We start from the raw sequence: 27,801 nt of genomic DNA on the forward strand, positions 1-27,801 counted from the left end.
AGGTCATGGAACATTTTGATTTCATTGTTATGACAATAGCATGAAGCATTATGATGATGAGCATGGTGAATTGTGATGACAGGTTTCATGGATCATTGAGATGAAAAGGGGCCTAGAGCATTGTGATTACAGTGTTATTGGAGCATCGTGATGAGAAGTGTCATGGAGCCTTGTGATGACAAGGCCATGGAACATCGTGATGGCAGGGGTCATGGATATTGTGATGGCCAGGGCATGGAGCATTGTGATGGGAAGGCCATGGAGCATTCTGATGACATGTGTCATGGAGCGATGTGAAGACAAGTGCATGGAGCAATGTAATGAGAGCGTTCATGGAGCATTGTGATGAAAATGACATGGAGCATTGTGATGCCAAGGGTCATGGATCTTTGTGATGACAAAGGTCATGGAGCATTTTGATGGCAAGGGCGTTGTGCATTGTGATGAGAAGGGCAGGGAGCATTGTGATGACAGGGTTCCGGAACAATTAGATGAAAAGTGGCATGGAACATTTTTATGACAAGTGTTATGGAACATTGTGATGTCAGGGGTCATCGCACATTGTGATGATAAGTGCATGTAGCATTGTGATGACAGGAGTCATGGAACATTGTGATGACAGGGGTGAGGGAGTATTGTGAAAAATAGTGATGTAGCATTGTGATATAAGTGGTGAGAGAGCATTTTGATGAGAAGTGCGTGCAGCATTGTGATGACAAATTTTTTGGAGCATTGTGATGACAATGTTGTGGAGCACTGTGATGACAAGCACATGGTGCATTGTGACGACATGTGTCATGGAGCATTGTGCTGACATGGGCATGGAGCATTGTGATAACAAGGGTCATGGAGCATTGTGTGAGAAAGGCATAGAGCATTGTGATGACAAGGGTCAAAGAGCGTTGTGATGAAAAGTTCATGGAGCATTGTGGTTGAAAAGGTCACAGAGACTGTGGATGACAAGGGTATGGACCATTGTGATGACAAAGTTCATGAAGCATTGTGATGACTGGAGTCACGGAGCATTGTGATGACAGGGGTCACGGAGCATTGTGATAACAAGGGCATGGAGCATTGTGATGACAAGGGCATGTAGCATTGTGATGACAAGGGCATGGAACATTGGTCTAATAACTTTCATGGAGTATTGCAATGAGAGTTGGAATGGCACACTGTGATGACAAGGGCATGGAGTATTGTGATGACCAGGTCATGCCGTATTGTGAAGACAGGTGTCAGGGAGCATTGTGATCACATATGTAATGGACCATTGTGATGAGGATGGCATGGAGCATTGTGATGCCAAGTGTCAGGGAGGATTCTGATGACAAAGGTAATGGAGCATTGTGATGACAATGGCTTGGAGCATTGTGATGACAAGGGTCATGGAGCATTCTGATGACAAGCTTGTGGAGTATTTTGATGAGAATGGCATGGAGCATTGTGATGAAAATGGCATGGGGCATTGTGATGAAAAAGGCATGGAGACTCTTCGTGACAGGGTTCAAGGAGCATTCTGATGACAAGTGTCAAGGAGCATTGTGATGACAAGTGTATTGAGAATTGTGGTGACAATGGTCATGGAGCATTGTGATGAAAAGTGCATGGAGTATTGTGATGACAGGCATCATGGAGCGTTGTGATGACAAGTGTTATGGAACATGGTGATCACAAGGGTTTGGAGCATTGTGATGACAGCGGTCATGGATCATTTTGATTTCAAGGAGCATGGAGCATTGTGATGACAAGGGCATGAAGCAATGTGATCCCAAAGTTCATGGAGGATTGTGATGACAATGGAAATGGAGTATTGTGATGACAAGCGCATAGAGAATTATAATGACAAGGTCATGTAGCATTTTTCTGACAAAGGCATGGAGCATTGTGATGACATGTGTCATGGAGCACTGTGATGACAAGCGTCTAAGGCGCATTGTGAATACAGGGGTCATGGAGCATTGGGATGACAAGGGCATGGAACATTGTGATGACAAGGGTCATGGAGCACTGGGCTGAAAATGTTCATGGAGAGTTGTGATGACAGGTGTCATGTAGCATTGTGACGACAAGTTAATGGAGCATTGTGATGACAAGAGTCCTGGATCATTGTGTTGTCAGGTGTCATGGAGTGTTGTGATGACAGTGGTCATGGAGCATTGTGATGATATTGGCAATGGAGCATTGTGATGAGAAGGTCGTGGAGCATTGGGCTGAAAATGTTCATGGATTATTGTGATGACAGGGGTCATGGAGCATTGTGATGACAAGGGAATGGATCATGGTGATGTCAAGGTCCTGGAGCATTGTGATGAGAAGACCATGGAGACTTGTGATGGCAAGTCTCATGGAGCATTCTGATGAAAAGGGGCATGGAGCATTGTGATTACAGGGGTCTTGGAGCATTGTTATGACTAGGGCATAGAGCATTGTGATGAGAAGGCCATGGAGCATTCTGATGACATGCGTCATGGAGTTTTGTGATGACAAGGGTATGGAGCATTGTGATTACAGGGACCTTGGAGCATTGTGATTAAATGGTCATGGATCATTGTGATGAAAAATGCATGGAAACTTGTCATGACACGGTTCAAGGAGCATACTGACGAGAAGGGTCAGGGAGCATTGTGATGACAAGTGTATTGAGCATTGTGATGACAAAGATCATGGAGCATTGTGATGAGAAGACCATGGATAATTGTGATGATGAGAGTCATGGGGTGTTGTGATGATACGTGTTATGCAACATTGTGATCACAAGGGTTTGGAGCATTATGATGACAGAGGTCATGCAGAATATTGATTTCATTGTGATGACAATAGCCTGAAGCATTACTATGATGGGCATGGTGCATTGTGATGACAGTGTTCATGGAGCATTGAGATGAAAAGGGGCATAGAGTATTGTGATTACAGTGTTCTTGGAGCATTGTGATGAGAAGGGTCATGGAGCCTTGTGATGACAAGGCCATGGAACATCGTGATGGCAGGGGTCATGGAGCATTGTTATGACAGGGGTAATGGAGCATTGTGATGGCAAGGGCATGGAGCATTGTGATCAGAAGGCCATGGAGCATTCTGATGACATGTGTCATGGAGCTATGTGAAGACAAGAGCATGGAGCAATGTGATGAGATCGTTCATGGAGCACTGTGATGACAATGACATGGAGCACTGTGATGCCAAATGTCATGGATCTTTGTGATGACAAAGGTCATGGAGCATTTTGATGGCAAGGGCGTTGTGCATTGTGATGAGAAGGGCAGGGAGCATTCTTTTGACAAGTTCATGGAGCAATTTGATGAAAAGCGTCATGGAACATTTTGATGACAGGTGTTATGGAACATTGTGATTTCAGGGATCATCGAACATTCTGATGATAAGTGCATGTAGCATTGTGATGACAGGAGTCATGGAACATTGTGATGACAGGGGTGAGGGAGTATTGTGACAAATAGTGATGTAGCATTGTGATATCAGTGGTGAGAGAGCATTTTGATGAGAAGTGCATGGAGCATTGTGATGACAAATTTTATGGAGCATTGTGATGACAATGTTGTGGAGCACTGTGATGACAAGCGCATGGTGCATTGTGATGACATGTGTCATGGAGCATGGTGCTGACAAGCGCATGGAGCATTGTGATGACAAGGGTCATGGAGCATTGTGCTGAGAAAGGCATAGAGCATTGTGATGACAAGGGTCAAAGAGCATTGTGATGAAAAGTTCATGGAGCATTGTGGTTAAAATGGTCACAGAGACTGTTGATGACGAGGGCATGGACCATTGTGATGACAAAGGTCATGAAGCATTGTGATGACTGGAGTCACGGAGCATTGTGATGACAGGGGTCATGGAGCATTGTGATAACAAGGACATGGAGCATTGTGATGACAAGGGAATGGAACACTGGTCTAATATCTTTCATGGAGTATTGCGATGAGAGTTGGAATGGCACACTGTGATGACAAGGGCATGGAGCATTGTGATGACCAGGTCAGGCCGTATTGTGAAGACAGGTGTCAGGGAGCATTGTGATCACATATGTAATGGCCCATTGTGATGAGGATGGCATGGAGCATTGTGATGCCAGGAGTCATGGAACATTGTGATGACAGGGGTGAGGGAGTATTGTGACAATTAGCGATGTAGCATTGTGATATCAGTGGTGAGAGAGCATTTTGATGAGAAGTGCATGGAGCATTGTGATGACAAATTTTATGGAGCATTGTGATGACAATGTTGTGGAGCACTGTGATGACAAGCGCATGGTGCATTGTGATGACACGTGTCATGGAGCATTGTGCTGACAAGCGCATGGAGCATTGTGATGACAAGGTTCATGGAGCATTGTGCTGAGAAAGGCATAGAGCATTGTGATGACAAGGGTCAAAGAGCATTGTGATGAAAAGTTCATGGAGCATTGTGGTTAAAAAGGTCACAGAGACTGTTGATGACGAGGGCATGGACCATTGTGATGACAAAGGTCATGAAGCATTGTGATGACAGGAGTCACGGAGCTTTGTGATGACAGGGGTCATGGAGCATTGTGATAACAAGGGCATGGAGCATTGTGATGGCAAGGGCATGGAACATTGGTCTAATAATTTTCATGGAGTATTGCCATGAGAGTTGGAATGGCACACTGTGATGACAAGGGCATGGAGCATTGTGATGACCAGGTCATGCCGTATTGTGAAGACAGGTGTCAGGGAGCATTGTGATCACATATGTAATGGCCCATTGTGATGAGGATGGCATGGAGCATTGTGATGCCAAGTGTCAGGGAGGATTCTGATGAAAAACGTAATGGAGCATTGTGATGACAATGGCTTGGAGCATTGTGATGACAAGGGTCAGGGAGCATTGTGCTGACAAGTGTATTGAGAATAGTTGTGACAAAGGTCATGGAGCACTGTGATGACAATGGCTTGGAGCATTGTGATGAGAAGGGTCAGGGAGCATTGTGCTGACAAGTGCATGGAAAATTGTGATGACAAGGGTCATGGAGCATTCTGATGACAAGCTTGTGGAGTATATTGATGACAATGGCATGGAGCATTGTGATGAAAATGGCATGGGGCATTGTGAGGAAAAAGGCATGGAGCCTTTTCGTGAGAGGTTTCAAGGAGCATTCTGATGACAAGTGTCAGGGAGCATTGTGATGACAAGTGTATTGAGAATTGTGGTGACAAAGGTCATGGAGCACTGTGATGACAATGGCTTGGACCACTGTGATGACAAGGGTCAGGGAGCTTTGTGCTGACAAGTGCATGGAAAATTGTGATGACAAGGGTCATGGAGCATTCTGATGACAAGCTTGTGGAGTATTTTTATGACAATGGCATGGGGCATTGTGATGAAAAAGGCATGGAGCCTTTTCGTGACAGGATTCAAGGAGCATTCTGATGACAAGTGTCAGGGAGCATTGTGATGACAAGTGTATTGAGAATTGTGGTGACAATGGTCATGGAGCATTGTGATGAAAAGTGCATGGAGTATTCTGATGACAGGCATCATGGAGCGTTGTGATGACAAGTGTTATGGAACATGGTGATCACAAGGGTTTGGAGCATTGTGATGACAGACGTCATGGATCATTTTGATTTCAAGGAGCATGGAGCTTGTGATGACAAGGGCATGAAGCAATGTGATCCCAAAGTTCATGGAGGATTGTGATGACAATGGAAATGGAGTATTGTGATGACAAGAGCATAGAGCATTGTAATGAAAAGGTCATGTAGCATTTTGCTGACAAAGGCATGGAGCATTGTGATGACATGTGTCATGGAGCACTGTGATGACAAGCGTCAAGAAGCATTGTGAATACAGGGGTCATGGAGCATTGGGATGACAAGGGCATGGATCATTGTGATGACAAGGGTCATGGAGCACTGGGCTGAAAATGTTCATGGAGATTTGTGATGACAGGTGTCATGTAGCATTGTGACGACAAGGGAATGGGGCATTGTGATGACAAGAGTCCTGGATCATTGTGTTGTCAGGTGTCATGGAGTGTTGTGATGACAGTGGTCATGGAGCATTGTGATGATATTGGCAATGGAGCATTGTGATGAGAAGGTCGTGGAGCATTGGGCTGAAAATATTCATGGATTATTGTGATGACAGGGGTCATGGAGCATTGTGATGACAAGGGAATGGATCATTGTGATGTCAAGGTCCTGGAACATTGTGATGAGAAGACCATGAAGACTTGTGATGGCAAGTCTCATGGAGCATTCTGATGAAAAGGGGCATGGAGCATTGTGATTACAGGGGTCTTGGAGCATTGTTATGATTATGGCAGAGAACATTGTGATGAGAAGGCCATGGAGCATTCTGATGACATGCGTCATGGAGTTTTGTGATGACAAGGGCATGGAGCATTGTGATTACAGGGACCTTGGAGCATTGTGATGAAATGGTCATGGATCATTGTGATGAAAAATGCATGGAAACTTGTCATGACAGGGTTCAAGGAGCATACTGACGACAAGGGTCAGGGAGCATTGTGATGACAAGTGTATTGAGCATTGTGATGACAAAGATCATGGAGCATTGTGATGAGAAGACCATGGATAATTGTGATGATGAGCATCATGGGGTGTTGTGATGATACGTGTTATGCAACATTGTGATCACAAGGGTTGGGAGCATTATGATGACAGAGTTCATGCAGAATATTGATTTCATTGTGATCACAATAGCCTGAAGCATTATGATGATGGGCATGGTGCATTGTGATGACAGGGTTCATGGAGCATTGAGATGAAAAGCGGCATGGAGCATTGTGATGACAAGGGTCTTGGAGCATTGTGATGACAAGGGCATGGAGCCATGTGATGAGAGTGTTCATGGAGCATTGTGATAACAATGATATGGAGCATTGTGATGCCAAGGGTCTTGGAGCTTTGTGATGACATGTCATGGAGCATTTTGATGAGAAGGGCAGGGACCATTTTGATGACCGGGTCATGCAGCAATTTGATAAAATGTGTAATGGAACATTTTGATGGCAGGGGTTATAGAACATTGTGATGGCAGGGGTCTTGGAGCTTTGGGATGGAAAGGGTCATGAGGCATTTTGATGACAGGGCTTATGGAACATTGTGATGGCTGGGGTCATGGAACATTGTGATGATAAGGGGATGTAGCATTGTGATGACAGTGTCATGGAACATTGTGATTACAAGGATGAGGGTGTATTGTGATGACTAGTGATGGAACATTGTGATATCTCTGGTGAGAGAGCATTTTGATGAGAAGTGCATGGACCATTGTGATTACAAGGTTTATGGAGCATTGCAATGACAAGGTTTGGAACGTTGTGATGAAATGCGCGTGGCACATTGTGATGACAATGTTCATGGAGCACTGTTCTGACAAAGACATGGAGCATTGTGATGACAAGATTCTCAGAGAATTGTGATGAAAAGTTCATGGAGCATTGTGGTTTCAAAGGTCACAGAGCCTTGTGATGACGCGGGCATGGACCATTGTGATGACAAACGTTATGAAGCATTGTGATGACTGGAGTCACGGAGCATTGTGATGACAGTGGTCATGGAGCATTGTGATGACAAGGGCATGGAGAATTGTGATGACAGTGGCATGGAGCATTGGTCTGACAAGTTTCATAGATTATTGTGATGAGAGTGGGCATGGTGCATTGTGATGACAAGGGCATGGAGCATTGTGATGATAAGGTCATGGAGTATTGTGAAGACAGGTGTCAGGGAGCATTGTGATGACATATGTCATGGTCCATGGCGATGACAATGGCATGGAGCTTTGTGATACCAAATGTAATGGAGGATTTTGATGACAAATATAATGGATCATTGTGATGATGAGGGGTTGGAGCATTATGATTACAAAGGCCATTGAAAATTTTGATGACAAGGTCGTGAAGCATTGTGTTGACAAGTTCCTGGAGCATTGTGATGACAAAACCATGGAGCCTTGTGATGACAAGTCTCATGGAGCATACTGATGAAAAGGGGAATGGAGCATTGTGATTACAGGGGTCTTGGAACATTGTGAAGACAAGGGCAGGGAGCATTGTGAAGAATAGACCAAGGAGCATTCTGATGGCATGCGTCATTGAGCTTTGTGATGACAATGGCATGGACCATTGTGATTACATGGGACTTGGAGCATTGTGATGAAAAGGGCATGGATCATTGTGATGAAAAAGGCATGGAGCCTTGTCATGACAGGGTTCAAGGAGCATACAGACAACAAATGTCAGGGAGCATGTTGATGACAAGTGTATTGAGCATTTTGATGACGAAGGTCATGGAGCATTGTGATGAGAAGACCATGGATAATTATGATGACGACCATCCTGGGGCATTGTGATGACAAGTGTTATGGAATATTGTGATCACAAGGGTTTGGAACATTGTTATGACAGAGGTCATGGAACATTCTGATTTCGTTGTTATGACAATAGCATGAAGCATTATGATGATGGGCATAGTGCATTGTGATGACAGGGTTCATGGCTCATTGAGATGAAAAGGGGCATAGAGCATTGTGATTACAGTGTTCTTGGAGCATTGTGATGAGAAGGGTCATGGAGCCTTGTGATGACAAGGCCATGGAACATCGTGATGGCAGGGGTCATGAAGCATTGTTATGACAGGGGTAATGGAGCATTGTGATGGCAAGGGCTTGGAACATTGTGATGAGAAGGCCATGGAGCATTCTGATGACATGTGTCATGGAGCTATGTGAAGACAAGGGCATGGAGCAATGTGATGAGAGTGTTCATGGAGCACTGTGATGACAATGACATGGAGCATTGTGATGCCAAGGGTCATGGATCTTTGTGATGACAAAGGTCATGAAGCATTTTGATGGCAAGGGCGTTGTGCATTGTGATGACATGTGTCATGGAGCATTGTACTGCCAAGCGCATGGAGCATTGTGATGACAATGATCATTGAGCATTGTGCTGAGAAAGGCATAGAGCACTGTGATGACAAGGGTCAAAGAGCATTGTGATTAAAAGTTCATGGAGCATTGTGGTTAAAAAGGTCACAGAGACTGTTGATGACGAGGGCATGGACCATTGTGATGACAAAGGTCATGAAGCATTGTGATGACTGGAGTCACGGAGCATTGTAATGACAGGGTCATGGAGCATTGTGATAACAAGGGCATGGAGCATTGTGATGACAAGGGCATGGAACATTGGTCTAATAACTTTCATGGAGTATTGCGATGAGAGTTGGAATGGCACACTGTGATGACAAGGGCATGGAGCATTGTGATGAACAGGTCATGCCGTATTGTGAAGACAGGTGTCAGGGAGCATTGTGATCACATATGTAATGGCCCATTGTGATGAGGATGGCATGGAGCATTGTGATGCCAAGTGTCAGGGAGGATTCTGATGACAAAGGTAATGGAGCATTGTGAGGACAATGGCTTGGAGCATTGTGATGACAAGGGTCAGGGAGCATTGTGCTGACAAGTGCATGGAGAATTGTGATGACAAGGGTCATGGAGCATTCTGATGACAAGCTTGTGGAGTATTTTGATGACAATGGCATGGAGCATTGTGAAGAAAATGGCATGGGGCATTGTGATGAAAAAGGCATGGAGCCTTTTCGTGACAGTGTTCAAGGAGCATTCTGATGACAAGTGTCAGGGAGCATTGTGATGACAAGTGTATTGAGAATTGTGGTGACAAAGGTCATGGAGCATTGTGATGACAAGTGTATTGAGAATTGTGGTGACAAACGTCATGGAGCATTGTGATGAAAAGGGCATGGAGTATTGTGATGACAGGCATCATGGAGCGTTGTGATGACAAATGTTATGGAACATGGTGATCACAAGGGTTTGGAGCATTGTGATGACAGAGGTCATGGATCATTTTGATTTCAAGGAGCATGGAGCATTGTGATGACAAGGGCATGAAGCAATGTGATCCCAAAGTTCATGGAGGATTGTGATGACAATGGAAATGGAGTATTGTGATGACAAGCGCATAGAGCATTGTAATGACAAGGTCATGTAGCATTTTGCTGACAAAGGCATGGAGCATTGTGATGACAGGTGTCATGGAGCACTGTGATGACAAGCGTCAAGGAGCATTGTGAATACAGGGGTCATGGAGCATTGGGATGACAAGGGCATGGATCATTGTGATGACAAGTGTCATGGAGCACTGGGCTGAAAATGTTCATGGAGAGTTGTGATGACAAGTGTCATGTAGCATTGTGACGACAAGGGAATGGGGCATTGTGATGACAAGAGTCCTGGATCATTGTCTTGTCAGGTGTCATGGAGTGTTCTGATGACAGTGGTCATGGAGCATTGTGATGATATTGGCAATGGAGCATTGTGATGAGAACGTCGTGGAGCATTGCGCTGAAAATGTTCATGTATTATTGTGATGACAGGGGTCATGGAGCATTGTTATGACAGGGGTAATGGAGCATTGTGATGGCAAGGGCTTGGAGCATTGTGATGAGAAGGCCATGGAGCATTCTGATAACATGTGTCATGGAGCTATGTGAAGACAAGGGCATGGAGCAATGTGATGAGAGCGTTCATGGAGCACTGTGATGACAATGACATGGAGCATTGTGATGCCAAGGGTCATGGATCTTTGTGATGACAAAGGTCATGGAGCATTTTGATGGGAAGGGCGTTGTGCATTGTGATGAGAAGGGCAGGGAGCATTCTGATGACACGGTCATGGAGCAATTTGATGAAAAGTGTCATGGAACATTTTGATGACAGGTGTTATGGAACACTGTGATGTCAGGGGTCATCGAACATTGTGATGATAAGTGCATGTAGCATTGTGATGACAGGAGTCATGGAACATTGTGATGACAGGGGTGAGGGAGTATTGTGACAAAAAGTGATGTAGCATTGTGATATCAGTGGTGAGAGAGCATTTTGATGAGAAGTGCATGGAGCATTGTGATGACAAATTTTATGGAGCATTGTGAAGACAATGTTGTGGAGCACTGTGATGACAAGCGCATGGTGCATTGTGATGACACGTGTCATGGAGCATTGTGCTGACAAGCGCATGGAGCATTGTGATGACAAGGGTCATGGAGCATTGTGCTGAGAAAGGCATATAGCATTGTGATGACAAGGGTCAAAGAGCATTGTGATGAAAAGTTCATGGAGCATTGTGGTTAAAAAGGTCACAGAGACTGTTGATGACGAGGGCATGGACCATTGTGATGACAAAGGTCATGAGGCATTGTGATGACTGGAGTCACGGTGCATTGTGATGACAGGGGTCATGGAGCATTGTGATAACAAGTGTATGGAGCATTGTGATGACAAGGGCATGGAACATTGGTCTAACAACTTTCATGGAGTATTGCGATGAGAATTGGAATGGCACACTGTGATGACAAGGGCATGGAGCATTGTGATGACCAGGTCATGCCGTATTGTGAAAACAGGTGTCAGGGAGCATTGTGATCACATATGTAATGGCCCATTGTGATGAGGATGTCATGGAGCATTGTGAGGCCAAGTGTCAGGGAGGATTCTGATGACAAAGGTAATGGAGAATTGTGATGACAAGGGTCAGGGAGCATTGTGCTGAAAAGTGCATGGAGAATTGTGATGACAAGGGTCATGGAGCATTCTGATGACAAGCTTGTGGAGTATTTTGATGACAATGGCATGGAGCATTCTGATGAAAATGGCATGGGGCATTGTGATGAAAAAGGCATGGAGCCATTTCGTGACAGGGTTCAAGGATCATTCTGATGACAAGTGTCAGGGAGCATTGCGATGACAAGTGTATTGACAATTGTGGTGACAAAGGTCATCGAGCATTGTGATGAAAGGGGCATGGAGTATTGTGATGACAGGCATCATGGAGCATTGTGATGACAAGTGTTATGGAACATTGTGATTACAAGGGTTTGGAGCATTGTGATGACAGTGGTAATGGATCATTTTGATTTCAAGGAGCATGGAGCATTGTGATGAAAAGGGCATTAAGCAATGTGATCCCAAAGTTCATGGAGGATTGTGATGACTATGGAAATGGAGTATTGTGATGACAAGCGCATAGAGCATTGTAATGACAAGGTCATGTAGCATTTTGCTGACAAAGGCATGGAGCATTGTGATGACATGTGTCATGGAGCACTGTGATGACAAGCGTCAAGGAGAATTGTGAATACAGGGGTCATGGAGCATTGGGATGACAAGGGCATGGATCATTGTGATGACAAGGGTCATGGAGCACTGGTCTGAAAATGTTCATGGAGAGTTGTGATGACAGGTGTCATGTAGCATTGTGACGACAAGGGAATGGAGCATTGTGATGACAAGAGTCCTGGATCATTGTGTTGTCAGGTGTCATGAAGTGTTGTGGTGACAGTGGTCATGGAGCTTTCTGATGATATTGGCAATGGAGCATTGTAATGAGAAGGTCGTGGAGCATTGGGCTGAAAATATTCATGGATTATTTTGATGACAGGTGTCATGGAGCATTTTGATGACAAGGGAATGGATCATGATGATGTCAAGGTCCTGGAACATTGTGATGAGAAGACCATGGAGACTTGTGATGGCAAGTCTCATGGAGCATTCTGATGAAAAGGGGCATGGAGCATTGTGATTACAGGTGTCTTGGAGCATTGTTATGACTAGGGCATAGAGCATTGTGATGAGAAGGCCATGGAGAATTCTGATGACATGCGTCATGGAGTTTTGTGATGACAAGGATATGGAGCATTGTGATTACAGGGACATTGGAGCATTGTGATGAAATGGTCATGGATCATTGTGATGAAAAATGCATGGAAACTTGTCATGACACGGTTCAAGGAGCATACTGACGACAAGGGTCAGGGAGCATTGTGATTACAAGTGTATTGAGCATTGTTATGACAAAGATCATGGAGCATTGTGATGAGAAGACTATGGATAATTGTGATGATGAGCATCATGGGGTGTTGTGATGATACGTGTTATGCAACATTGTGATCACAAGGGTTTGGAGCATTATGATGACAGAGGTCATGCAGAATATTGATTTCATTGTGATGACAATAGCCTGAAGCATTATGATAATGGGCATGGTGCATTGTGATGACAGGGTTCATGGAGCATTGAGATGAAAAGCGGCATGGAGCATTGTGATTACAAGGGTCTTGGAGCATTGTGATGACAGATTTCATGGAGCATTGAGATGAAATGGGTCATGGAGCATTGTGATGACAAGGGTCTTGGAGCATTGTGATGACAAGGGCATGGAGCATTGTGATGAGAAGGCCATGGAACATTCTGATGACATGCGTCATGGAGCTTTGTGATGACAAGGGCATGGAGCATTGTGATATCAGGGGTCTTGAGCATTGTGATGAGAATTATCATGGAACCTTGTGATGACTAGGCCGTGGATCATTGTGATGGCAGGTGTCATGGTGCATTGTTATGACAGGGGTAATGGAGCATTGTGATGAGAAGGGTATGGAACTTTGGTCTGAAATATTTCATGGATTATTGTGATGAGTGTGGGCATGGAGCATTGTGATGACAAGGGCATGGAACACTGTGATACATGGGTCATGCAGGACTGTAATGACAAAGGCATGGAGCATTGTGATGAGAAGGGCATCGAGCATTGTGATGACAAGTGTCATGGAGCTGTGTGATGACAAGGGCATGGAGCAATGTGATGAGAGGGTTCATGGAGCATTGTGATGACAATGACATGGAGCATTGTGATGCCAAGGGTCTTGGATCTTTGTGATGACAAAGGTCATGGACCATTTTGATGGGAAGGGCGTTGTGCATTGTGATGAGAAGGGCAGGGAGCATTCTGATGACAGGGTCATGGAGCAATTTGATGAAAAGTGTCATGGAACATTTTGATGACAGGTGTTATGGAACATTGTGATTTCAGGGATCATCGAACATTGTGATGATAAGTGCATGTAGCATTGTGATGACAGGAGTCATGGAACATTGTGATGACAGGGGTGAGGGAGTATTGTGACAAATAGTGATGTAGCATTGTTATATCAGTGGTGAGAGAGCATTTTGATGAGAAGTGCATGGAGCATTGTGATGACAAATTTTATGGAGCATTGTGATGACAATGTTGTGGAGCACTGTGATGACAACCGCATGGTGCATTGTGATGACATGTGTCATGGAGCATTGTGCTGAAAAGCGCATGGAGCAATGTGATGACAAGGGTCATGGAGCATTGTGCTGAGAATGTTCATGGAGCATTGTGGTTAAAAAGGTCACAGAGACGGTTGATGACGAGGGCATGGACCATTGTGATGACAAAAGTCATGAAGCATTGTGATGACTGGAGTCACGGAGCTTTGTGATGACAGGGGTCATGGAGCATTGTGATAACATGGGCATGGAGCATTGTGATGACAAGGGAATGGAACATTGTGAAGAGATGGGCATGGAGCATTGTGAGGAGAAGACCAAGGAGCATTCTGATGGCATGCGTCATTGAGCTTTGTGATGACAATGGCATGTACCATTGTGATTACATGGGACATGGAGCATTGTGATGAAAAGGGCATGGATCATTGTGATGAAAAATGCATGGAGCCTTGTCATGACAGGGTTCAAGGAGCATACAGACAACAAGTGTCAGGGAGCATGTTGATGACAAGTGTATTGAGCATTGTGATGACGAAGGTCATGGAGCATTGTGATGAGAAGACCATGGATAATTGTGATGACGAGCATCCTGGGGCATTGTGATGACAAGTGTTATGGAATATTGTGATCACAAGGGTTTGGAGCATTGTTATGACAGAGGTCATGGAACATTTTGATTTCGTTGTGATGACAATTGCATGAAGCATTATGATGATGGGCAGGGTGCATTGCGATGAGAGGGTTCATGGATCATTGAGATAAAAAGGGGCATAGAGCATTGTGATTACAGTGTTCTTGGAGCATTGTGATAAGAAGGGTCATGGAGCCTTGTGATGACAAGGCCATGGAACATCGTGATGGCAGGGGTCATGGAGCATTGTTATGACAGGGGTAATGGAGCATTGTGATGGCAAGGGCTTGGAGCATTGTGATGAGAAGGCCATGGAGCATTCTGATGACATGTGTCATGGAGCTATGTGAAGACAAGGGCATGGAGCAATGTGATGAGAGCGTTCATGGAGCACTGTGATGACAATGACATGGAGCATTGTGATGCCAAGGGTCATGGATCTTTGTGATGACAAGTGTCATGGAGCATTTTGATGGCAAGGGCGTTGTGCACTGTGATGAGAAGGGCAGGGAGCATTCTGATGACAGGGTCATGGAGCAATTTGATGAAAAGTGTCAAGGAATATTTTGATGACAGGTGTTATGGAACATTGTGATTTCAGGGGTCATCGAACATTGTGATGATAAGTGCATGTAGCATTGTGATGACAGGAGTCATGGAACATTGTGATGACAGGGGTGAGGGAGTATTTTGACAAATAGTGATGTAGCATTGTGATATCAGTGGTGAGAGAGCATTTTGATGAGAAGTGCATGGAGCATTGTGATGACAAATTTTATGGAGAATTGTGATGACAAAGTTGTGGAGCACCGTGATGACAAGCGCATGGTGCATTGTGATGACATGTGTCATGGAGCATTGTGCAGACAAGCGCATGGAGCATTGTGATGACAAGGGTCATGGAGCATTGTGCTGAGAAAGGCATAGAGCATTGTGATGACAAGAGTCAAAGAGCATTGTGATGAAAAGTTCATGGAGCATTGTGGTTAAAATGGTCATGGAGACTGTTGATGACGAGGGCATGGACCATTGTGATGACAAAGGTCATGAAGAATTGTGATGACTGGAGTCACGGAGCACTGTGATGACAGGGGTCATGGAGCATTGTGGTAACAAGGGCATGGAGCATTGTGATGACAAGGACATGGAACATTGGTCTAATAACTTTCATGGAGTATTGCGATGAGAGTTGGTATGGCACACTGTGATGACAAGGGCATGGAGCATTGTGATGACCAGGTCATGCCGTATTTTGAAGACAGGTGTCAGGGAGCATTGTGATCACATATGTAATGGCCCAATGTGATGAGGATGGCATGGAGCACTGTGATGCCAAGTGTCAGGGGGGATCCTGATGACAAATGTAATGGAGCCTTGTTATGACAATGGCTTGGAGCATTGTGATGACAAGGGCCAGGGAGCATTGTGCTGAAAAGTGCATGGAGAATTGTGATGACAAGGGTCATGGAGCATTCTGATGACAAGCTTGTGGAGTATTTTGATGACAATGGCATGGAGCATTCTGATGAAAATGGCATGGGGCATTGTGATGAAAAAGGCATGGAGCCTTTTTGTGACAGAGTTCAAGGAGCATTCTGATGACAAGTGTCAGGGAGGATTGTGATGACAAGTGTATTGAGAATTGTGGTGACAATGGTCATGGAGCATTGTGATGAAAAGGGCATGGAGTATTGTGATGACAGGCATCATGGAGCGTTGTGATGACAACTGTTATGGAACATTGTGATCACAAGGGTTTGGAGCATTGTGATGACAGAGGTCATGGATCATTTTGATTTCAAGGAGCATGGAGCATTGTGGTGACAAGGGCATGAAGCAATGTGATCCCAAGGTTCATGGAGGATTGTGATGACAATGGAAATGGAGTATTGTGATGACAAGCGCATGGAGCATTGTGATGACATGTGTCATTGAGCACTGTGATGACAAGCGTCAAGGAGCATTGTGAATACAGGGGTCATGGAGCATTGGGATGACAAGGGCATGGATCATTGTGATGACAAGTGTCATGGAGCACTGGGCTGAAAATGTTCATGGAGAGTTGTGATGATAGGTGTCATGTAGCATTGTGACGACAAGGGAATGGAGCATTGTGATGACAAGAGTCCTGGATCATTGTGTTGTCAGGTGTCATGGAGTGTTGTGATGACAGTGGTCATGGAGCATTGTGATGATATTGGCAATGGAGCATTGTGATGAGAAGGTCGTGGAACATTGGGCTGAAAATGTTCATGGAGTATTGTGATGACAGGGGTCATGGAGCATTGTGATGACAAGGGCATGGATCCTGGTGATGTCAAGGTCCTGGATCATTGTGATGAGAAGACCATGGAGACTTGTGATGGCAAGTCTCATGGAGCATTCTGATGAAAAGGGGCATGGCGCATTGTGATTACAGGGGTCTTGGAGCATTGTTATGACTAGGGCATAGAGCATTGTGATGAGAAGGCCATGGAGAATTCTGATGACATGCGTCATGGAGTTTTGTGATGACAAGGGCATGGAGCATTGTGATTACAGGGACCTTGGAGCATTGTGATGAAATGGTCATGGATCATTGTGATGAAAAATGCATGGAAACTTGTCATGACAGTGTTCAAGGAGCATACTGACGAAAAGGGTCCGGGAGCATTGTGATGACAAGTGTATTGAGCATTGTGATGACAAAGATCCTGGAGCATTGTGATGAGAAGACCATGGATAATTGTAATGATGAGCGTCATGGGGTGTTGTGATGATACGTGTTATGCAACACTGTGATCACCAGGATTTGGAGCATTATGATGACAGAGGTCCTGAAGAATATGGATTTCATTGTGATGACAATAGCCTGAAGCATTATGATAATGGGCATGGTGCATTGTGATGACAGGGTTCATGGAGCATTGAGATGAAAAGGGGCATGGAGCATTGTGATTACAAGGGTCTTGGAGCATTGTGATGACAGATTTCATGGAGCATTGAGATGAAATGGGGCATGGAGCATTGTGATTACAAGGGTCTTGGAGCATTGTGATGACAAGGGCATGGAGCACTGTGATGAGAAGGCCATGGAACATTCTGATGACATGCGTCATGGAGCTATGTGATGAGAAGGGCATGGAGCATTGTGATATCAGGGGTCTTGAGCATTGTGATGAGAATTATCATGGAACCTTGTGATGACTAGGCCGTGGATCACTGTGATTGCAGGTGTCATGTTGCATTGTTATGACAGGGGTAATGGAGCATTGTGATGAGAAGGGTATGGAGAATTGTGATGACAGTGGCATGGAGCATTGGTCTGACAAATTTCATAGATTATTGTGATGAGAGTGGGCATGGTGCATTGTGATGACAAGGGCATGGAGCATTGTGATGATAAGGTCATGGAGTATTGTGAAGACAGGTGTCAGGGAGCATTGTGATGACATATGTCATGGTCCATGGCGATGACAATGGCATGGAGCTTTGTGATACCAAAAGTAATGGAGGATTGTGATGACAAAGAAAATGGAGCATTGTGATGATTAGGGTTTGGAGCATTATGATGACAAGGGCCATTGAAAATTTTGATGACAAGGTCATGAAGCATTGTGATGACAAGGTCCTGGAGCATTGTGATGACAAAACCATGGAGCCTTGTGATGACAAGTCTCATGGAGCATACTGATGAAAAGGGGAATGGAGCATTGTGATTACAGGGGTCCTGGAACATTGTGAAGACAAGGGCATGGAGCATTGTGAGGAGAAGACCAAGGAGCATTCTGATGGCATGCGTCATTGAGCTTTGTGATGACAATGGCATGGTCCATTGTGATTAAATGGGACTTGGAGCATTGTGATGAAAAGGGCATGGATCATTGTGATGAAAAAGGCATGGAGCCTTGTCATGACAGGGTTCAAGGAGCATACAGATAACAAATGTCAGGGAGCATGTTGATGACAAGTGTATTGAGCATTGTGATGACGAAGGTCATGGAGCATTGTGATGAGAAGACCATGGATAATTGTGATGACGAGCATCCTGGGGCATTGTGATGACAAGTGTTATGGAATATTGTGATCACAAGGGTTTGGAACATTGTTATGACAGAGGTCATGGAACATTTTGTTTTCGTTGTGATGACAATAGCATGAAGCATTATGATGATGGGCATAGTGCATTGTGATGACAGGGTTCATGGATCATTGAGATGAAAAGGGGCATAGAGCATTGTGATTACAGTGTTCTTGGAGCATTGTGATGAGAAGCGTCATAGAGCCTTGTGATGACAAGGCCATGGAACATCGTGATGGCAGGGGTCATGGAGCATTGTTATGACAGGGGTAATGGAGCATTGTGATGGCAAGGGCTTGGAGCATTGTGATGAGAAGGCCATGGAGCATTCTGATGACATGTGTCATGGAGCTATATGAAGACAAGGGCATGGAGCAATGTGATGAGAGCGTTCATGGAGCACTGTGACGACAATGACATGGAGCATTGTGATGCCAAGGGTCATGGATCTTTGTGATGACAAAGGCCATGGATCATTTTGATGGCAAGGGCGTTGTGCATTGTGATGAGAAGGGCAGTTAGCATTGTGATGACAGGGTCATGGAGCAATTTGATGAAAAGTGTCATGGAACATTTTGATGAAAGGTGTTATGGAACATTGTGATTTCAGGGGTCATCGAACATTGTGATGATAAGTGCATGTAGCATTGTGATGACGGGAGTCATGGAACATTGTGATGACAGCGGTGAGGGAGTATTGTGACAAATAGTGATGTATCATTGTGATATCAATGGTGAGAGAGCATTTTGATGAGAAGTGCATGGAGCATTGTGATGACAAATTTTATGGAGCATTGTGATGACAATGTTGTGGAGCACTGTGATGACAAGCGCATGGTGCATAGTGATGACATGTGTCATGGAGCATTGTGCTGACAAGGGCATGGAGCATTGTGATGACAAGGGTCATGGAGCATTGTGATGAAAAGTTCAAGGAGCATTGTGGTTAAAAAGGTCACAGAGACTGTTGATGACGAGGGCATGGACCATTGTGATGACAAATGTCATGAAGCATTGGGATGACTGGAGTCACGGAGCATTGTGATGACAGGGGTCATGGAGCATTGTGATAACAAGGGCATGGAGCATTGTGATGACAAGGGCATGGAACATTGGTCTAATAAATTTCATGGAGTATTGCGATGAGAGTTGGAATGGCACACTGTGATGACAAGGGCATGGAGCATTGTGATGACCAGGTCATGCCATATTGTGAAGACAGGTGTCAGGGAGCATTGTGATCACATATGTAATGGCCCATTGTGATGAGGATGGCATGGAGCATTGTGATGCCATGTGTCAGGGAGGATTCTGATGACAAAGGTAATGGAGCATTGTGATGACAATGGCTTGGAGCATTGTGATGACAAGGGTCAGGGAGCATTTTGCTGACAAGTGCATGGAGAATTGTAATGAGAAGGGTCATGGAGCATTCTGATGACAAGCTTGTGGAGTGTTTTGATGACAATGGCATGGAGCATTGTGATGAAAATGGCATAGGGCATTGTGATGAAAAAGGCATGGAGCCATTTCGTGACAGGGTTCAAGGAGCATTCTGATGACAAGTGTCAGGGAGCATTGTGATGACAAGTGTATTGAGAATTGTGGTGACAAAGGTCATGGAGCATTGTGATGAAAGGGGGATGGAGTATTGTGATGACAGGCATCATGGAGCGTTGTGATGACAAGTGTTATGGAACATTGTGATCACAAGGGTTTGGAGCATTGTTATGACAGAGGTCATGGATCATTTTGATTTCAAGGAGCATGGAGCATTGTGATGACAAGAGCATGAAGCAATGTGATCCCAAAGTTCATGGAGGATTGTGATGACAATGGAAATGGAGTATTGTGATGACAAGCGCATAGAGCATTGTAATGACAAGGTCATGTAGCATTTTGCTGACAAAGGCATGGAGCATTGTGATGACATGTGTCATGGAGCACTGTGATGACAAGCGTCAAGGAGCATTGTGAATACAGGGTTCATGGAGCATTGGGATGACAAGGCATGGATCATTGTGATGACAAGGGTCATGGAGCACTGGGCTGAAAATGTTGATGGAGAGTTGTGATGACAATTGTCATGTAGCATTGTGACGACAAGGGAATGGAGCATTGTGATGACAAGAGTCCTGGATCATTCTGTTGTCAGGTGTCATGAAGTGTTGGGGTGACAGTGGTCATGGAGCATTGTGATGATATTGGCAATGGAGCATTGTGATGAGAAGGTCGTGGAGCATTGGGCTGAAAATGTTCATGGATTATTGTGATGACAGGGGTCATGGAGCATTGTGATGACAAGGGAATGGATCAATGTGATGTCAAGGTCCTGGAACATTGTGATGAGAAGACCATGGAGACTTGTGATGGCAAGTCTCATGGAGCATTCTGATGAAAAGGGGCATGGAGCATTGTGATTACAGGGGTCTTGGAGCATTGTTATGACTAGGGCATAGAGCATTGTGATGAGAAGGCCATGGAGCTTTCTGATGACATGCGTCATGGAGTTTTGTGATGACAAGGGTATGGAGCATTGTGATTACAGGGACCTTGGAGCATTGTGATGAAATGGTCATGGATCATTGTGATGAAAAATGCATGGAAACTTGTCATGACACGGTTCAAGGAGCATACTGACGCCAAGGGTCAGGGAGCATTGTGATGACAAGTGTATTGAGCATTGTTATGACAAAAATCATGGAGCATTGTGATGAGAAGACTATGGATAATTGTGATGATGAGCATCATGGGGTGTTGTGATGATACGTGTTATGCAACATTGTTATCACATGGGCTTGGAGCATTATGATGACAGAGGTCATGCAGAATATTGATTTCATTGTGATGACAATAGCCTGAAGCATTATGATGATGGGCATGGTGCATTGTGATGACAGGGTTCATGGAGCATTGAGATGAAAAGCGGCATGGAGCATTGTAATTACAAGGGTCTTTGAGCATTGTGATGACAGATTTCATGGAGCATTGAGATGAAATGGGGCATGGAGCATTGTGATGACAAGGGTCTTGGAGCATTGTTATGACAAGGGCATGGAGCATTGTGATGAGAAGGCCATGGAACATTCTGATGACATGCGTCATGGAGCTTTGTGATGACAAGGGCATGGAGCATTGTGATATCAGTGGTCTTGAGCATTGTGATGAGAAGTATCATGGAACCTTGTGATGACTAGGCCGTGGATCATTGTGTTGGCAGGTGTCATGGTGCATTGTTATGACAGGGGTAATGGAGCATTGTGATGAGAAGGGTATGGAACATTGGTCTGAAATGTTTCATCGATTATTGTGATGAGAGTGGGAATGGAGCATTGTGATGACAAGGGCACGGAACACTGTGATACATGGGTCATGCAGGACTGTAATGACAAGGGCATGGAGCATTGTGATGAGAAGGGCATCGAGCATTGTGATGACAAGTGTCATGGAGCTGTGTGATGACAAGTGCATGGAGCAATGTGATGAGAGGGTTCATGGAGCATTGTGATGACAATGACATGGAGCATTGTGATGCCAAGGGTCTTGGATCTTTGTGATGACAAAGGTCATGGAGCATTTTGATGGCAAGGGCGTTGTGCAATGTGAAGAGAAGGGCAGGGAGCATTCTGATGACAGGGTCATGGAGCAATTTGATGAAAAGTGTCATGGAACATTTTGATGACAGGTGTTATGGAACATTGTGATTTCAGGGATCATCGAACATTGTGATGATAAGTGCATGTAGCATTGTGATGACAGGAGTCATGGAACATTGTGATGACAGGGGTGAGGGAGTATTGTGACAAATAGTGATGTAGCATTGTGATATCAGTGGTGAGAGAGCATTTTGATGAGAAGTGCATGGAGCATTGTGATGACAAATTTTATGGAGCTTTGTGATGACAATGTTGTGGAGCACTGTGATGACGAGCGCATGGTGCATTGTGATGACATGTGTCATGGAGCATTGTGCTGAAAAGCGCATGGAGCAATGTGATGACAAGGGTCATGGAGCATTGTGCTGAGAATGTTCATGGAGCATTGTGGTTAAAAAGGTCACAGAGACTGTTGATGACGAGGGCACGGACCAATGTGATGTCAAATGTCATGAAGCTTTGTGATGACTGGAGTCACGGAGCATTGTGATGACAGGGGTCATGGAGCATTGTGATAACATGGGAATGGAGCATTGTGATGACAAGGGCATGGAACATTTTGAAGACAAGGGCATGGAGCATTGTGAGGAGAAGACCAAGGAGCACTCTGATGGCATGCGTCATTGAGATTTGTGATGACAATGGCATGTACAATTGTGATTACATGGGACTTGGAGCATTGTGATGAAAAGGGCATGGATCTTTGTGATGAAAAAGGCATGGAGCCCTGTCATGACAGGGTTCAAGGAGCATACAGACAACAAGTGTCAGGGAGCATGTTGATGACAAGTGTATTGAGCATTGTGATGACGAAGGTCATGGAGCATTGTGATGAGAAGACCATGGATAATTGTGATGATGAGCATCCTGGGGCATTGTGATGACAAGTGTTATGGAATATTGTGATCACAAGGGTTTGGAGCATTGTTATGACAGAGGTCATGGTACATTTTGATTTCGTTGTGATGACAATAGAATGAAGCATTATGATGATGGGCATGGTGCATTGTGATGACAGGGTTCATGGATCATTGAGATGAAAAGGGGCATAGAGCATTGTGATTACAGTGTTCTTGGAGCATTGTGATAAGAAGGGTCATGGAGCCTTGTGATGACAAGGCCATGGAACATCGTGATGGCAGGGGTCATGGAGCATTGTTATGACAGGGGTAATGGAGCATTGTGATGGCAAGGGCTTGGAGCATTGTGATGAGAAGGCCATGGAGCATTCTGATGACATGTGTCCTGGAGCTATGTGAAGACAAGGGCATGGAGCAATGTGATGAGAGCGTTCATGGAGCACTGTGATGACAATGACATGGAGCATTGTGATGCCAAGGGTCATGGATCTTTGTGATGACAGTGGTCATGGAGCATTGTGATGACAAGAAAATGGAGCATGGTGATGACAAGGTCTTGGAGCATTGTGATGAGTTGACCATGGAGACTTGTGATGACAAATATCATGGAGCCTTCTGAAGAAAAGGGACATGGAGCATTGTGATTACGAGTGTCTTGGAGCATTGTGATGACAAGGGCATGGAGCATTGTGAGGAGAAAGCCATGGAACATTCTGATGACATGCGTCATGGAGCTTTGTGATGACAAGAGCATGGAGCATTGTGATTACATGGGTCTTGGAGCATTGTGATGACAATTGTCATGGTGTCCTGTGATCACAAGGCCGTGGAACATTGTGATGGCAGGGGTCACGGAGCATTGTTGACAGTGGTAATGGAGCATTGTGATGAGAAGTGCATTGAGCATTTGTCTGAAATATTTCCTGGATTATTGTGATGACAGTGGGCATGGCGCATTGTGATGACAAGGGCACGGTACACTGTGATACATGGGTGATGGAGGATTGTAATGAAAAGGACATGGAGCATTGTGATGAGAAGGGCATTGAGCATTGTGATGACAAGTGTCATGGAAGTTTGTGATGACAAGTGAATGGAGCAATTTGATGAGAGGGTTCATGGAGCATTGTGATGTCCATGGCATGGAGCACTGTGATGCCAAGGGTCATGGAGCTTAGTGATGACCATGGTCATGGAGCATTTTGATGACAAGGGTGTGGTGCATTGTGATGAGAAGGGCAGGGAGCATTTTGATGACAGGGTCATGCAGCAATTTGATGAAAAGTGTAATGGAACATTTTGATGACTGGGGTTACAGAACATTGTGATGCCAGGGGTCATGGAGCTTTGGGATGAAAAGGGTCATGGAGCATTTTGATGACAGGGGTTATGGAACATTGTGATGTCAGTGGTCATGGAACATTGTGCTGATAAGGGGATGTAGCACTGTGATGACAGGGGTCATGGAACATTGTGATAACAGGGGTGAGGGTGGATTGTGATGACTAGTGATGGAACATTGTGATATCTCATGTGAGAGAGCATTTGGATGAGAAGTGCATGGAGCATTGTGATTACAAGGTTTATGGAGCATAGCGATGACAAGGTTGTGGATCATTGTGATGAAAACCACATGGCACATTGTGATGACAAGGGTCATGGAGCATTGTTCTGAAAAAGGCATGGAGCATTGTGATGACAAGGGTCACAGAGCATTGTGATGAAAATTTCATGGAGCATTGTGGTTACAAATGTCACAGAGCCTTGCGATGACACAGCCATGGACCGTTGTGATGAGAAACGTTATGAAGCATTGTGATGACTGGAGTCACGGAGCATTGTGATGACAAGGGCCATGTAGCATTGTGATGACAAGGGCATGGAACATTGTGATGACAGGGGCATGGAGCATTGGTCTGACAAGTTTAATAGATTATTGTGATGACATTGGACATGGTGCATTGTGATGACAAGGGCATGGAACATTGTGATGACAAGGGCATGGAGTATTGTGAAGACAGGTGTAAGGGGGCATTGTGATAACATATGTCATGGTCAATTTCAAAGACAATGGCATGGAGCATTGTGATGCCAAATGTCATGGTCCATTGCGATGACAGGGGCATGAAGCATTGTGATTACATGGGTCTTTGAGCATTGTGATGACAAAGGTCATGGAGCATTGTGAAGAGAAATCCATGGAGCCTTCTGATGACATGTCTCATGGAGCATTCTGATGAAAAGGGGCATGGAGCATTCTGATTACATGGGTCATGGAACATTGTGATAACAAGGGCAAGGAGCATTGGTCTAATAAGTTTCATGGATTATTGTGATGAGAGTTGTAATGGCACATTGTGATGACAAGGGCATGGAGCATTGTGATGACCAGGTCATGCAGTATTGTGAAGAGAGGTGTCAGGGAGCATTGTGATGACATATGTAATGGCCCATTGTGATGACAATGGCATGGAGCATTGTGATGCCAAGTGTCATGGAGGATTCTGATGACAAAGGTAATGGAGCATTGTGATGAAAATGGCTTGGAGCATTGTGATGACAAGGGTCAGGGAGCATTGTGCTGACAAGTGCATGGAGAATTGTGATGACAAGGGTCATGGAGCATTCTGATGACAAGCCTGTGGTGTATTTTGATGACAATGGCATGCAGCATTGGGATGAAAACGGCATGGGGCATTGTGATGAAAAAAACAGGGAGCCTTTTTGTGACAGGGTTCAAGGAGCATTCTGACGACAAGTGTCAGCTAGCATTGTGATGACAAGTGTATTGAGAATTTTGATGACAAAGTTCATGGAGCCTTGTGATGAGAAGACCATGGATAATTGTGATGATGAGCGTCATGGGGTGTTGTGATGATAAGTGTTATGCAACATTGTTATCACCAGGATTTTGAGCATTGTGATGACAGAGGTCATGGAGCATTTTGATTTGATTTTGATGACAATAGCCTTAAGCATTATGATGATGGGCATTGTTCATTGTGATGACAGGGTTCATGGAGCATTGAGATGAAAAGGGGCATGGGGCATTGTGATTACAGGGGTCTTAGAGCATTGTGATGACAAGAGCAGGGAGCATTGTGATGAGAAGTCCATGGAACATTCTGATGACATGCGTCATGAAGCTTTGGATGGCAAGAGCATGGAGCATTGTGATTCCAGGGGTCTTGGAGCATTGTGATGAAAAGGGCATGCATCATTGTGATGAAAAAGGCATGGAGCCTTGTCATGACAGGTTTCATGGAGCATACTGACGACAAGTGTCAGGGAGCATTGTGATGACAAGTGTATTGAGAATTGTGATGACAAAGGTCATGGAGCATTGTGATGAAAAGTGTATGGAGTATTGTGATGACAGGCATCATGGAGCATTGTGAGGACAAGTGTTATGGAACATTGTGATCACAAGGGTTGGAGCATTGTGATGACAGAGGTCATGGATCATTTTGATTTCAAGGAGCATGGAGCATTGTGATGACAAGGGCATGAAGCAATGTGATCCCAAGGTTCATGGAGGATTGTGATGACAATGGTAATCGAGTATTTTGATGACAAGTGCATAGAGCATTGTAAGGACAAGGTCATGTAGCATTTTGCTGACAAAGGCATGGAGCATTATGAAGACAGGTGTCATGGAGCACTGTGATGACAAGCGTCATGGAGCACTGTGAATACAGGGGTCATGGAACATTGGGATGACAAGGGCATGGATCATTGTGATGACAAGGGTCATGGAGCATTGGGCTGAAAATGTTCATAGAGTATTGTGATGAAAGGGGTCATGGAGCATTGTGATTACAGGTGTCTTGGAACATTGTGATGACAAGAGTCCCGGATCATTGTGTTGTCAGGTGTCATGGAGTGTTGTGATGACAGTGGTCATGGAGCATTGTGATGATACTGGTCATGGAGCATTGTGATGAGAAGGTCATGGAACATTGGGCTGAAAATGTTTCTGGAGTATTGTGATGACAGGGGTCATGGAGCATTGTGATGACAAGAAAATGGAGCATGGTGATGACAAGGTCTTGGAGCATTGTGATGAGTTGACCATGGAGACTTGTGATGACAAATATCATGGAGCCTTCTGAAGAAAAGGGACATGGAGCATTGTGATTACGAGTGTCTTGGAGCATTGTGATGACAAGGGCATGGAGCATTGTGAGGAGAAAGCCATGGAACATTCTGATGACATGCGTCATGGAGCTTTGTGATGACAAGAGCATGGAGCATTGTGATTACATGGGTCTTGGAGCATTGTGATGACAATTGTCATGGTGTCCTGTGATCACAAGGCCGTGGAACATTGTGATGGCAGGGGTCACGGAGCATTGTTGACAGTGGTAATGGAGCATTGTGATGAGAAGTGCATTGAGCATTTGTCTGAAATATTTCCTGGATTATTGTGATGACAGTGGGCATGGCGCATTGTGATGACAAGGG

Source organism: Mesoplodon densirostris, unplaced genomic scaffold, assembly GCF_025265405.1.
Source record: "Mesoplodon densirostris isolate mMesDen1 unplaced genomic scaffold, mMesDen1 primary haplotype scaffold_35, whole genome shotgun sequence".
NCBI lineage: Eukaryota > Metazoa > Chordata > Mammalia > Artiodactyla > Ziphiidae > Mesoplodon > Mesoplodon densirostris.